Source organism: Fukomys damarensis, unplaced genomic scaffold (genome assembly GCF_012274545.1).
Source record: "Fukomys damarensis isolate Sample0158 unplaced genomic scaffold, DMR_v1.0_HiC HiC_scaffold_19, whole genome shotgun sequence".
In the NCBI taxonomy this organism is placed as follows: Eukaryota; Metazoa; Chordata; class Mammalia; order Rodentia; family Bathyergidae; genus Fukomys; species Fukomys damarensis.
Genome location: NW_022900931.1, coordinates 60,889,627 through 60,902,215, shown reverse-complemented (window position 1 = coordinate 60,902,215; position 12,589 = coordinate 60,889,627).

The window sequence follows — 12,589 nt, the reverse complement described above, 5'->3', positions numbered from 1 at the left end:
CTGCCCCAGTCCTCCTCTTCGCGGCCAGGGTCCGACGCTGCGAAGCCGCCTGGCGCCTCCATACAGTCCCTCTGCTCGCCTGGGGCACCGCAGGACACGCGGCGCCCCACGCTGGACCCCAACACTCCTCACAAACGCACTGACAGCTCCGTGTGCACATGCCAGCGCTTCCTCGCCACCATGGTCACCCCGTAGACAAACGCCCCCTCCACTCGTGGACCGTGAGGACAAGGGCACATCTACAGGCATAGCCAGGCCAGGTCCAGCCACATGTGCCACACTCACCCTTGTGCACACCCGCAGAAGAGGTGATACGGGCGGAACTACCCCGACCTGTGCACCCAGACGCGCCAAGGCAGGAGGCGGGCATGGCAGGAATGACCGTAGTTCTCACATCTGCACAGAGGGGACAGTTTCTGGGCATCTACACTCCACGACATCCCATATGGTAAAGGCCATTTCACAGAGGATGTCCACAGACCACATGGTCTCTGGCTGCAGGGTTTCTGACCCATGAGGGCCTCCCAGAAAGCAGTCTGGTAGCAGGAGGGTACACGAGCCTTGTGTTGAAGCTGCACTTGCCTGATAAACTGTTTTCATTTGGGATTTATGTTTGGGGGACTTGTAAATGGGGGTCATAAGACATTGTTGGGGAGAACACGGTCCACCCGGGACATATTTAGCACAACCCACATCAGGAGCACACTTGTGGACGAGACTCCGGGTCAGCCCCTCTAGGCGGACAAGGAGAAAAGGTCTGCCTACTTCCAGTGCTGCCCTCCTGGTCTGGAGTTGAATCCTGAACTGGGAAGGTGGCACGGGAGCCCCTGAAGGGTGAAATCACCCCACCTCTATCACCTCCCATGCTGTCTCGGAGCAGCGCTGGACTCAGAAAGAGGGGATCTTGAAGGAGGGTGACTAGGCCCAAGGACACAGAGGGCAGAGTTTGGGGCACACAGGTGGGTAGGACCAGACGGCCCGAAGGAGGAGGCCCAGGCAGGGGAGATGGTGGGCTCTCTGCTGGAGAACAGGCTGCCAGCGCTTCTGAGTGAGGCAGGTAGGGCACGGGCACTGGGGAGCAGCGGGGGCCACTCGAGAGGTTCGGGGAGCCTGCAGGGAGGTGGCACAGGGGAGGCCGGGCTGGGCTCAGGGCTGAGCGGTAATTAAAGGAGACGTAGGGGGCTCCCCAGGGCCAGCGGGGCTGGTAACTGACACGCGGGCCCCATTGCTCCGCTCATATTTCTCGCCGGATCGATACGTTTGACTCCCGACAAGACAATAATCGCTTGTACGCGGCCGGCGAGTCGATCAAATACATTATTAGAGCGAGGTCCCCTGGGGGCCCGCTGGGGAGTGGGGGGGAGCCGCTGGTCCACCGGGGACAGCAGAGTGAGATTCTCCACCCCTCCGGGCCCCCCTGCCATGGCCTATTCCTCCTGGTACCCTGGGGGACCCTCGCTGTGGCTCAGTTCCCTGCTCTCTCTCTCTGGACTCCTGCTGTGTTCAGCAGTCTCTCCTCTCAGCACCCAGACTCATCCCTGATCCGTGTGGGGTCTCAAGGGATCTTTCCCCATAGGTGCCATTCTCACCAGCAGGCTTGTAGCAAATGGGATCTCGGAGATGCCTCTCGGACCCCTATCCTGCTGAGACTGAGTTTCAGGCCACACTGCCAGTCCACGGCTGGGCTACGAGATGAACTTGGACTCGAGACTCATTAACATTAATTTCCCTCTGCCCGACATTCTTTCTGCGTCTAAGCACACTGGCCTTCAGCAGAGCCCAGGCCAGGGGCAGCAGCAGGGTGGGGGGTGGGGAGAAATCTGCTTTAGGACCCTAAACAGTAGGAAGTCAGGATGGTAGGGACGGCAGACAGACCTGCAGAGGGAAGGGTGGCCGGGCCTGCTGCTGGCCATGCAGCTCCCTGGGACCCTCAGATGTATTCAAACCAAACCCATACTCAGCATGCCCACCCTGGGCACTGCTTGCCCACCTCTTACTGCCCAGATTTCTAGGCTTAAACCTATTTCCTGTTTACATGCTGCCTTATCTCCTGGGCCTGGAATCCCCTCAGGATTACTTGACCAACAGCCCCAAGTCGGAGTCAAGCTGTGCTTAGGAGCGTACTGCATCTAGGGACTTAAAATATTTCTTCTCCTTCATCATTATCGTCAGTATCAGCAATAGTGGTGGCATCCATGTCCATTTGGGTTTTTTTTTGTTTTGTTTTGTTGGTACTGGGGATCGAACTCAGGTCCTTGTGCTTGCAAGGCAGGCGGTGGAACCACTGAGCTAAATCCCCAGCCCTTCATTTTGTTATTTAAAATATTGTTATTTCTAAATCCTCACAATTGTCTGAGGAGGTAAAATTTGCTAGTCATTCCCATTTTATTGATGAGTTGAGGCTAGGCTCAAGAGGTAATTACCTGTCTCAAGCCACACAGCATGTATCAAGATTTGAACCCAGGTCTGCCTTTCTCAAGCTCCACCCCACGCACCCCCGTCTCTGCCTCTGTCTCTCCTGCCATGGGTCTTCTCTTAAGAGCTTTGGAATGCTCCCTGCTATCCAGTGGGCAGCAGGAATCACCACCCTCCGCCCACAGACAGCAGAAATACCCAAACTCTGCCCACTGGGAAGCACAGGAATCCCCCACAACCCCCAGCCCCATTCCCACAGTTCTTGGAGTCTGTTTCTTGATATTCAGCAAAGTTCTGGACTCTTGACCCCATTAGTTCCTACCTGAAGGGAAGACGTCCTGAAGTGGAGACTTCCTTCAGTCTAAACATTCCCTACGTGACCCTTGGTGCCAAGTCCTGTGCTGGGACCTGAGACCCCAGAGATGAATTAGATCTGAAACTGCCCACAAGGAGCTTACCGTCTGAGGGGAAGACTGGAGTGGATAAGAGATTCTGATGCTCCGTCACTCGGCAAGTATCCAGTAAATGCTACTATGTGCCAGGACATTGCTAGGCTCAAAATATACAGGGGTCGGAAGCAACACAAAGACACGTTTTCACCACCATACAGCTTAGTCTTTTGGAGGAAGAAACTATTTTTTAAAGCCACCAAATAAATATATAAGCCCAAGTTGGGGAAAGTCAAGAATAGGAAGAAGGGCATACCTGATGTAAAGTGGATGGTGGCATCTTGCAAAACTCTGTCCCAAGGATGTGGCATTTACACAGCAATTTGACACAGCACTGGGGGAAGTAAAGGATGTGAGGAACAGCCCTCCAGGCAGCAGAGGTAGAAGAGACAGTGGACCCGAGGCAGCAAATAACATGGCAATTTCAGGAGCAGAGGGGTGGCCTGTAGGAGCAGGATGAGTGAGGAGCAGGATGTGGGGATGAGGTAGGCAAGTGGCAGGGCGAGACCACAGAGTCTTGATGGCTGTGGTAACCATTTTGGAATTTACCTCAAGAACAGTGAGATGCCATTGAGAGGGTTTTAAGCATGGGGGGGCAACAAGATTCTGGGAGCGTTTTTATGGGTCATTGCTGCTGCTGGGGGGCTATGCTAAAGGACCAGAGTGTGAGGGAGCTGATACAGTACCCACACGAGGGATGATGGGGGTAAGACCAGGTCAGTGGCAGTCGGGAAGAAAGAAGCAGATATTTCTGGAAACAGTTTTGTGAGTAGACAGAGCAAACTCTGGTGACTGGCTGAATGTGGGGTATGGGGGAGAGGGAGAAGTCAAGAATGAGCCGGGCATGGTGGTGCAGGCCTGTAATCCCAGCACTCAGGAGGCTGAGGCAGGAGGATCGCTGTGAGTTCAAAACCAGCCTAGGCTACATAGTGAGTTCCAGGTCAGTCTCAACTACATAGTGAGATCCTGTCCCCCGCCAAAAAAAAATTGTCAAGAATGAGCTCCAACTGCTTGAAAGTATCTTTCCTGCCATAAGAAAATAGAGAAGGAGGGAAAGCTCCAGCTTGGATGAAAAAGATCAAGGCAGGAAGAGATACAAAACTTGAGGCTGGATTTGATGTCATAGGCAGAAGACTTCTGAGAGGGAGGCTCTGAGGGGGAAGATCCATCAGAGACTGTGTGGGGACAGAGAGATGGGTGAATCTGTAGTAGGAAGACCAGCAAAGAAGAGTCTGAGAGAGTGATTTCAGTGTGTGGAACCCCAAGGGTGAACATGAGGGCACAAATTCGGTGAGAATCTGGATGACCAGGAAATAGAAATGGAGCATGCCTAGACCGTGTCTGGTGGGCAGTGGAAAGGGAAACAGATTAGCAGGAGATCAGGAAGGAATACCTTGGAAGCAGCAAGGTTTATGGACTAGGCAGAGGGCAGATGCTTGATAAACACACACTGACACATGCCTTTTTCATCATACCCCCTACCACCACCAACTTCCCACCTCCACCAGAATTTCCTGTTCATCTCAGGTAAGAAGAGAAGTTCTGTTATGTGGCTCTAAGATAAATGTTAGAAAGCCAGTCAGGTTCCTGTTCTGAAACTGGCCATCTGGTGAAGTAGCATTAGCCTTCTTTATTCTATGGGCCTCGGTCTCCCCATCTTGAAGTGGGGGCTGGGGTTTGCTGGAAGAGCTTGAAAGAAACAAGTACACAGCATTACAGCTTGATGATCAACTAGTTGTGGGACAAAAGGAGAGAGAAAATGAATTGCAGGCTTACTATATTGAGGACCTCACTAAGTACACTCAGAATCCAGGGCCAGGGATTTAGCTCAGTAGCGCCACACCTGCCTCACAAGTGCAAGGTCCTGAGTTTGATCCCTGGTACTGGAGGAAAAAAAAAAAATCCAGTGACTTCTCATTGCCACCTCAGAGGTAGGGACTGTTATTATACCCATTTTAAAGATAGGAATCTGATGCCCATAGTCACTCAGCTAGGCTGGGGCAGACCCAGAGTTCTTTTACCCCAAAGCTTGTGCCTGAACTGCTGTGCTGAGCTCACTGCTCCTCCCTCAGACTGTAGATCTCTCAAGAACAAGGTACTTGGCATCCACTGCCACATGCCAGTCTCCAGAGGAATACGTGCGCATTCTGGGAAGAAGCTCTCTGTTGGCCCAGGAACCCTCGCAACCTCTGCTGTGCTTAGACTTTCTCTACCCTGGCTCTGGAAAGCCCAACAACTCACCCAGCATTAACTGCACAGGCTCGGAAGCCAGGCTTTCTCCCCTTTGCAGGGAGCTGTCCAAAGGCTGAAATGTAACCTCATCCTCATCCACCCAGAGCCTTCCAGGAAGTCCCTGAAGCCCTCAGGACAAACCACAGCCTCCAGGGCCCCAAACGACTTCCCCTGCCCCCACATGAGACCATACTGTCTCCAATCTGGAGAAAGCCAGATTCGTTCCCTCCTTGGGGCTTTTGACCCAGCTGACTCCAATGAATTCTGTTCATCTCTTCAGTCCTTCCATCCCTCAGCGCTCGGCTCAGAGGTCACCTCCTCAAAGAGGCACTCCCTTCTTTACACTCCACTCCACTGCTCATTTTTATTTTATTTTATTTGGTACTGGGATGGAACTCACTGAGCTACATCTCCAGCCCACATTTTTATTTTCTTGACAACACTCTAAAAATCAGTTACTGACTACTTGTTTACTGTCATTTTCCCTTTCTAAAAATGTAAGCTCTCTGAAAGCAAGTGACCTTTTCAGTATTGTTCATTGCAGTGTTCCCAAAATGTTTTCAGCACTGGGTACACAGTAGGTTCTCGAACTTTACTTCTTGAATGAGTAGACCCCTCCAGGTTCCTAGGGCCCCACAGATGGACAGGCAAGGCTGGCTCTCCAAGTCCAAGTGGATATGGTCCTGGAAGCCTCTTCAGCCATGTACTCGGAGCTCACCCTCTTCTTTCATTCAACAATGTGGGTTCTCCTATGCGCCCTGTCCCTCCTACTTTGCCACATCACCTCTACTTTCTGTTTAAGTCTATCCTTTCCGGAAGCTTTCGTTGACTCCACAGAAACCCAATGAATAGCAAAGACCTCAGTCCTCCCACAGTGCCAGGCAGCACCCCTGGACTTCAGGGCTACTCACAGTGCGGCTGTACCCTGTGGACTGTCCTGGGCCTGCATATAGCCAGGGCTCCAGCGATGTGTGTTGAACAACACCTGACCCACATATAGTAATGACAGACACGGGCGAATACAATGATGAGATTGCAGGCTGGAGAGATGAAGGATTCGTTCTCCCACTCATTTGCTATGTGGCTGTAGGCCAGTGGCTTCCTTCTTTCAGTCTCAGTCTCCTCATGTGTGAAATGGGGCAATAATATGGGCTGACAGGAACTTCATTAATCAAAAGAATAATGCCTATCAAGATCTGAGACTAAGAAAACTCAGGAATGATCTTTATGCCACCACTAGGACCGTGGCTAAGTAAATTATAATACATTCATGCTCAGGAATCCTACGTGGTTGTGAATAAGAATGAGACAGATCTATGGATATGGGCATGAAAAGTTCTCTAAGACACTACTGAGAGAAAAAGCAAGCCACAGAACAATGTATACAATTTGACATAATTTATATAAAAAATACATACCCAAGACACTACATTTTCTATGGGTCCACAGTATTGTGCAAATACATTTTTTTTTTGGAGACAGGGTCTCACTATGTGGTCGAGACTGACCTGGAACTCACTATGTAGCCTAGGCTGGTCTCGAACTCAGAGCGATCCTCCTGCCTCAGCCTCCCAAGTGCTGGAATTACAGGCGTGTGCCACCATGCCTGGCTCTGTGCAAATACATTCTTTAACTACTTCCTACCATCTTTAGTGAAAGGAATATGACTGGGGAGGCAAAAGGGACTCAAAAGAGAATTTAGCTTTTTCTGTGATAATTTTGGTTTTGCCATTGAGCATATATTCATTTTAAAAATTAAAGTTAGACTATATTAAATGATACACAAGTGGAAAATCAAGGAAATGATTGTCCCAGTGGTGAGGATCTTGGACACCTCCAGCAGGAAGGAAGGGGCATGTTTAAGAAGGAACACTGGGCCAGGTCCTCTGAGTGCTGTGTGCTTTTGACGCTGAGTGGTGATTATACAGATGTTTCCTCAGTCGTGATTCATAAAACTGCACATTTATGCCTCATTCAGTAACCGTGTGCTTCCTGCAGCCAGGGACCAATTCCCACTCATGGCAATACCATCTGCTTCCCCTCCCCCTCCCCCTCCACTACCCAGAAACAGGTTTAATATAAATCCATGTTCTGCAGGGTGTGTGCCATCACTGCAAGTGCTGAGGGGCTAGGGCTGCTGTCCAGGGTACTAACATCCCAATCTGGGAGACCACAGAGGAAGCTGGCCAAACAAGCCAGGTTCAAGGCTCCTCCGTCCCGGGCTTGTGGCTGGTCCCACCCTCCTCTACTACTCTTCCTTCTCTCTTTCTCTCTCTTTCCCACTCCCTGGTCAGCTCACTTCCTCCACTCCACCTGGCTCTTGGTTCCTGCCGCCCAAGCCCAAGCTCCTTCTTTCTCCCTGCTGCAGAGCCTGTTCTTGCACTTTCTCTGCCCGATACCATCTTTCCCCAGATATTCCCATGGCTCACTCTCTCACTTATTGCAGGATTCCAGTTAAACATTCCCTGCAGAGAGGTCTTTTTAATTATTCTATCTTATATAGCCCTTCTCCTCCTCCATTCTTTACCATGTTGCATTTTCTTCTAGCACTATCTTTTTTTTTTTCTTTTTTCTTTTTTTTGGTACCGGGGGTTGAACTCGGGTCCTTGTGCTTGCAAGGCAGGCCACCGAACTGCTGAGCTAAATCCCCAATTCCATTATTAGCACTATCTTCTAACATTCAAGTCTTCATATGTTATATGCTTACTTATTACCTCTCTACCCCTATTTGAATGTTTTTTGTCTGGAGGACAGACAGTATGTCTGTCTTGTTACATTTTATTCTTCTTTTTAAAAGTACACACACAAAAATAAAAGTACACAAAATTGGATTAATTATAATCTTTGGTCATAGCATGCTCTCACCGCTGAGCTGGACAGCCTGGTAGCCCTTTTTATTATTGATCTGTTTATTTTTAAAAATAATGTTTTAATGTGAACTCACAACTCAACTTTCAGATTAGACAATAGTCAGAACAGACTTGTGTCTGTATGATTCATCAACATTCATCAACAGCTGCAACAAAGGAGGCACTCAGTGTCTATTTACTGAAGAGGAAGCTGAAGGGACAATGACCTCCACCTCCTGCCAAAGGAAACTAGTGACAGTCTCCACCTGCCCTCACAAGGAAGTGGATGGGGAGAATAAATCAAATGCCATCCCCTCTGCTAAGGACCCCACTTTGCAGATGAAGAGACTCACAGTGAGCAAGCTTAAGTCATTTACCTGGGGTAACACAGATGGAACTATGAGCCACATAGGCAGATGGACAAGTGCATGTTGCTATGACTCTTCCTCAGCCCCATTCCTTTCCCTACCCCTTCCATTAGGCTCAAATGTTAGACTGAGACCTGGGCTCTGCTATCTGAGACATCCACATGTCTCCCTCCCTGCCCTGCAATGGCTTCCTGCCAGTAAGAGCTATTCACTGAGAGCTTCCCCACTGGTTGCTACCAGAGGTCTACACGGTTTTCCCTACCCCTACTTGTGGGCCTCTCGGATCTTCTGCAGGTGCACACAGCAAGTCCACCTGTGAGGACATTCAACACCTTCAGATCCATTTGCTTCCAGCACCATCTTGTTTGGCACTTACTCCTCCATGGAGTTTTCCACAGGGAAAGCTTCTCAGTCACCTTCATATATATCTCATTCTGACGATGCACTCCTCAGTGCTGAGGACCGGGCACTTGGATTCATGCAGAGACCCCCAAATGGACGTGACCCAAGCCTGTGCCTGCCAGAGGCTCCCCAAGCCTACTAAAGAAAAACTAGCACCTGTTCTAGTGAAAGGAAGAGTTCAGCTGCGTATGAGTTCACTCTGTTTCTGTGTTCGAGCCCCTAAATCATCACCAATTCCAAAGGTGTCCTCTGATGCTTCCACTCCCCACCATCTAGGCCACCGTCATCTCCCACTTACAGTGTCTGCTTCCAGGCCTGGCTCAGACAGTCTCCTCTCCTCCTGACACTGAGACAGAATATCCTCAGTGCCAAAAAAGTACCTGGCACATAGTGATTGCTCAGCAGACAGGTGGAAAGCACATATTAAATGGACCATCATGGAGAAAAACACGTGAACTAGTGTACTTGAATCTTTCATGCCTCTGTTTCCACTTCTGTAAAACCAAGATGAGAATTCCTCCCTTACAAGGTGTAGTGAGGATCCTGAAAATGAATATTGGCAATCCTCTGGAAAAGTGCTCTACAAATATAAAAGCTTGAGGGGCCAATCATTTAGCTCAGTAGTTCCCACCACCTGCCTCATAAGCTCAAGGCCCTGGGTTCAATCCCTGGTCAAAAAAAAAAAAAAAGCTTGAAAGAGCTAGAACTCAGAAGATGGGCAGGATTTAGAGAAGAGAAGAGCAAGAAGGAAAGTTATTCTTGCCAAATAATCTTAGTGTATTTTATATTTCCTATTTCACTGACTCCTATGAGGTGGTAGTTATGACCTAGAGGAGGAAACAGGCTTGCAGAGGAGAGGCTATGTTCCTCTGCCACAGTGAGTCAATGGCAGAGCCTGATTTGAACCCAGCAGCCTGAGGTACTCATATCTCTCAAGCACCTTGCTAGCTCTTGACAAACACTTCTGGGTTGAACCAATGAAGAAGGTCAACCAGAGTCCCTCACTAACTAGTGACCCTGGGCAAGCCATTAGCCTTCTTCCTGCCTCAATGTCCCCCTCTGGAAAGCAGGAATAACAATGCCAATACACAGGATGGTTGGAGTCAGCAAGAGCACACAGGTCGAGTGCTTAGCAACAGAAAGCAGCCCATGAGCAGCTGTCAGGATCTCTCCCTTCCATGTGAGGGAACAGCATGAGCAAAGGATGAGAGGCCAGTAGAGAAAATGTTAATCTGGAGGACCAAACAAAGGTGGAGGCATCTGGAGCTGGGACTCCCAAAGCGACTGCCAAAATTGCACTACCAGCTGCCAAGAAAGTAAGTGGGAAGCCTCCATGTATCCTGAACTATAAGAAACAGCCAGGCATAGTGTACATGTGACACATCAGTAAGTGTCTATACATGACCTTTAAAAAAAATAGAGCCAGGGATTTAGCTCAGTGGTGCTGCCACCTGCCTTGTAAGTGCAAGGTCCCAAATTCAATCCCCCGTACCAAAAACAACAAAAACAAAAGAAATAAAAACATAAGTGGCCTCATCCCATGAGTCTACAGGACTTTCTAATCCAGAGCTCCTCACTCCCTTTCAAACCCAGGCAGGTATGAGGCCAAGGCAGGGAGATTGGATGCTGCCCACATCTGGAGAGATGCTGGATGCTGGAGAGATCTGTTGATGCGGGGTGGGGGGTCTGGTTGAGTCACTGAGACCTGGGTGAAAGTGGCAGCTTGGAGAGGAGACACAGGATCATCTCAGAATTTTCCTCCTCCCAAGTACCCCCATCGGTCAACTACTTAATCCAACCCAGCCATATCTGAGTCCCCCGCTCTTTCCCTGCCTTCTCCACCCCCGTCTGCTCGAAGGCCACCTTTGTCTCTCTCCACTTCTGGCCTGACCTATGACACATGTTCTTCCTCACTGCATCACTCACTCCATAGACAGCCCTTGAACTCCACCCAAGTGGCAGACACCAGGCTAGGGATCAGTGCTGTTCAGAACCCTGCCCTGGGGAGCTAACAATGGAGCTGGGATCTGAGGTCTTCAGACCACCCCTCACATTCCTCTGTAAAGCATGACTCTAGTCAGCACGCTCCTCTGCCCACATAGGAAAAACCTTGGCATCCCAGGCAATGGCTACCTCTCCAGCTTCATCTTCTCAAGCCATGGAGGAGAAAAGGCAAGAACAGGGCTGCCACCCTGAGATGTCATCATGGAGGCCCAAAGGGTGGCCATGGGTTGACCATGTTCCCCAGGGTGAGGATCCTCCTAGAGCTACCCCTGAGTCCCTCCTAGGGAACTGGAAGGACCCTGGCCCTTCGAGGCACAGGAGGGGCTGTGAATACCATCTGAACAGCTTATATTTCAGGGGAAACACAAGGCTCACGGCAGATAAGTTGACTTAAGTAAAGCCACGTGGCATGTCTATGGCACACAGATGTATCCATCCTTCAGGTCTCCAGCTCTGTCTCTGTGCATAGAGATGATCTCTCACCCCCACAGATACTGGTACTCAGAAAAAGAGGAGAGGGGTTTAAGACCCTTTTTCTGCACTTCCTGCAGATGTGACAAGGATCTGGACCTCTGTTTGTTTATTTATTTTTGTTACAGCTGTGAGAGGGAGGATAAACCAGAGAGAGAGAGAGAAAGAGAGAGAGAGAGAGAGAGGAATGTGGGATGAAACAAAGAATATTGGAGAGTGGCAAGGATTGAGGGGAAAAAGCCGGAACAATGCAGAGAAAAAGGGGTGCAGAAAAAGAATAACCAGGGCCATAGAGGGTAGAACAGAGAAGAACAGAGATTTTTTAATTCCTGGGGGTAAAGACAGCAATGCAGGAGAGAGTCAGCATCAGAGAGACAGAAAGATACACAGAAAAAGAGGCAGAGATAGAGAAGAGTGGAGAGACAAAGAGAAAAAGAAATGAAAGGGGGCGTGAAGAAGAGGAAGCTGAGGTGGGGGGCTACTGAGGCCCTGTAATCTGCTCCCCACATCCTCTCCTCATTTCTGGATACCAGCAGTCTTCCGGGGTGTGGGGTGTGGTCCCCATCCCGGGACAGAGCTGACACAGATACCAGGACGGTGTCCAACTTCCAGCCCAGTTTTTCTCCCTTCATCCAGCTGCTTCCCCGTGAAAGTGGCCAAGTTCAGTGTGGAAAGGGTGGAGGCCGTAAGGGCTGCCACAAGGGCTGGGAGACCGGGCCTCGGGGTGCCCCACCTGCCCAGGCTACTATCCCCTGATGGCCGAGCTTGCTGGGCAGGCTGCTGCTCCCCAGACCCCAGCTAACACCCCCTTCAACCTGTGGCCGTCATCTTCCTGCTGCCCACCCCAAGACCCTCGTCTTCCTTCTCCTGCCCACCCTTGTGCTCCATCAAGACCACTCATCCGGAGCCTACCGTTCTGCTTCCCCATGGGTTTGAGGTTGCGGAGGGGAGCACCGCGGCCTAGGTGGGGGCTGAGGGCTTGGTGGATTATTGAGGATACGCGGGGACTGCAGCTGACATGGACGAGGAGGAAGAGGAGGGGTCTTGGTGATGGACGATGGCTGCTGATTCTTTGGTGGGGTGAAGGCAGGGAAGGGGGATGGAGGAGGGCTGGGGGAGCTTCCCCATGGGTTTGAGGTTGCGGAGGGGAGCACCGCGGCCTAGGTGGGGGCTGAGGGCTTGGTGGATTATTGAGGATACGCGGGGACTGCAGCTGACATGGACGAGGAGGAAGAGGAGGGGTCTTGGTGATGGACGATGGCTGCTGATTCTTTGGTGGGGTGAAGGCAGGGAAGGGGGATGGAGGAGGGCTGGGGGAGAGGTGGTGAGGAAGCGGGATGGGGGGAGCAGGACCAGTCTCACATTTGGCATTCAGGGCAGCTGACAATAAAAATGCTTT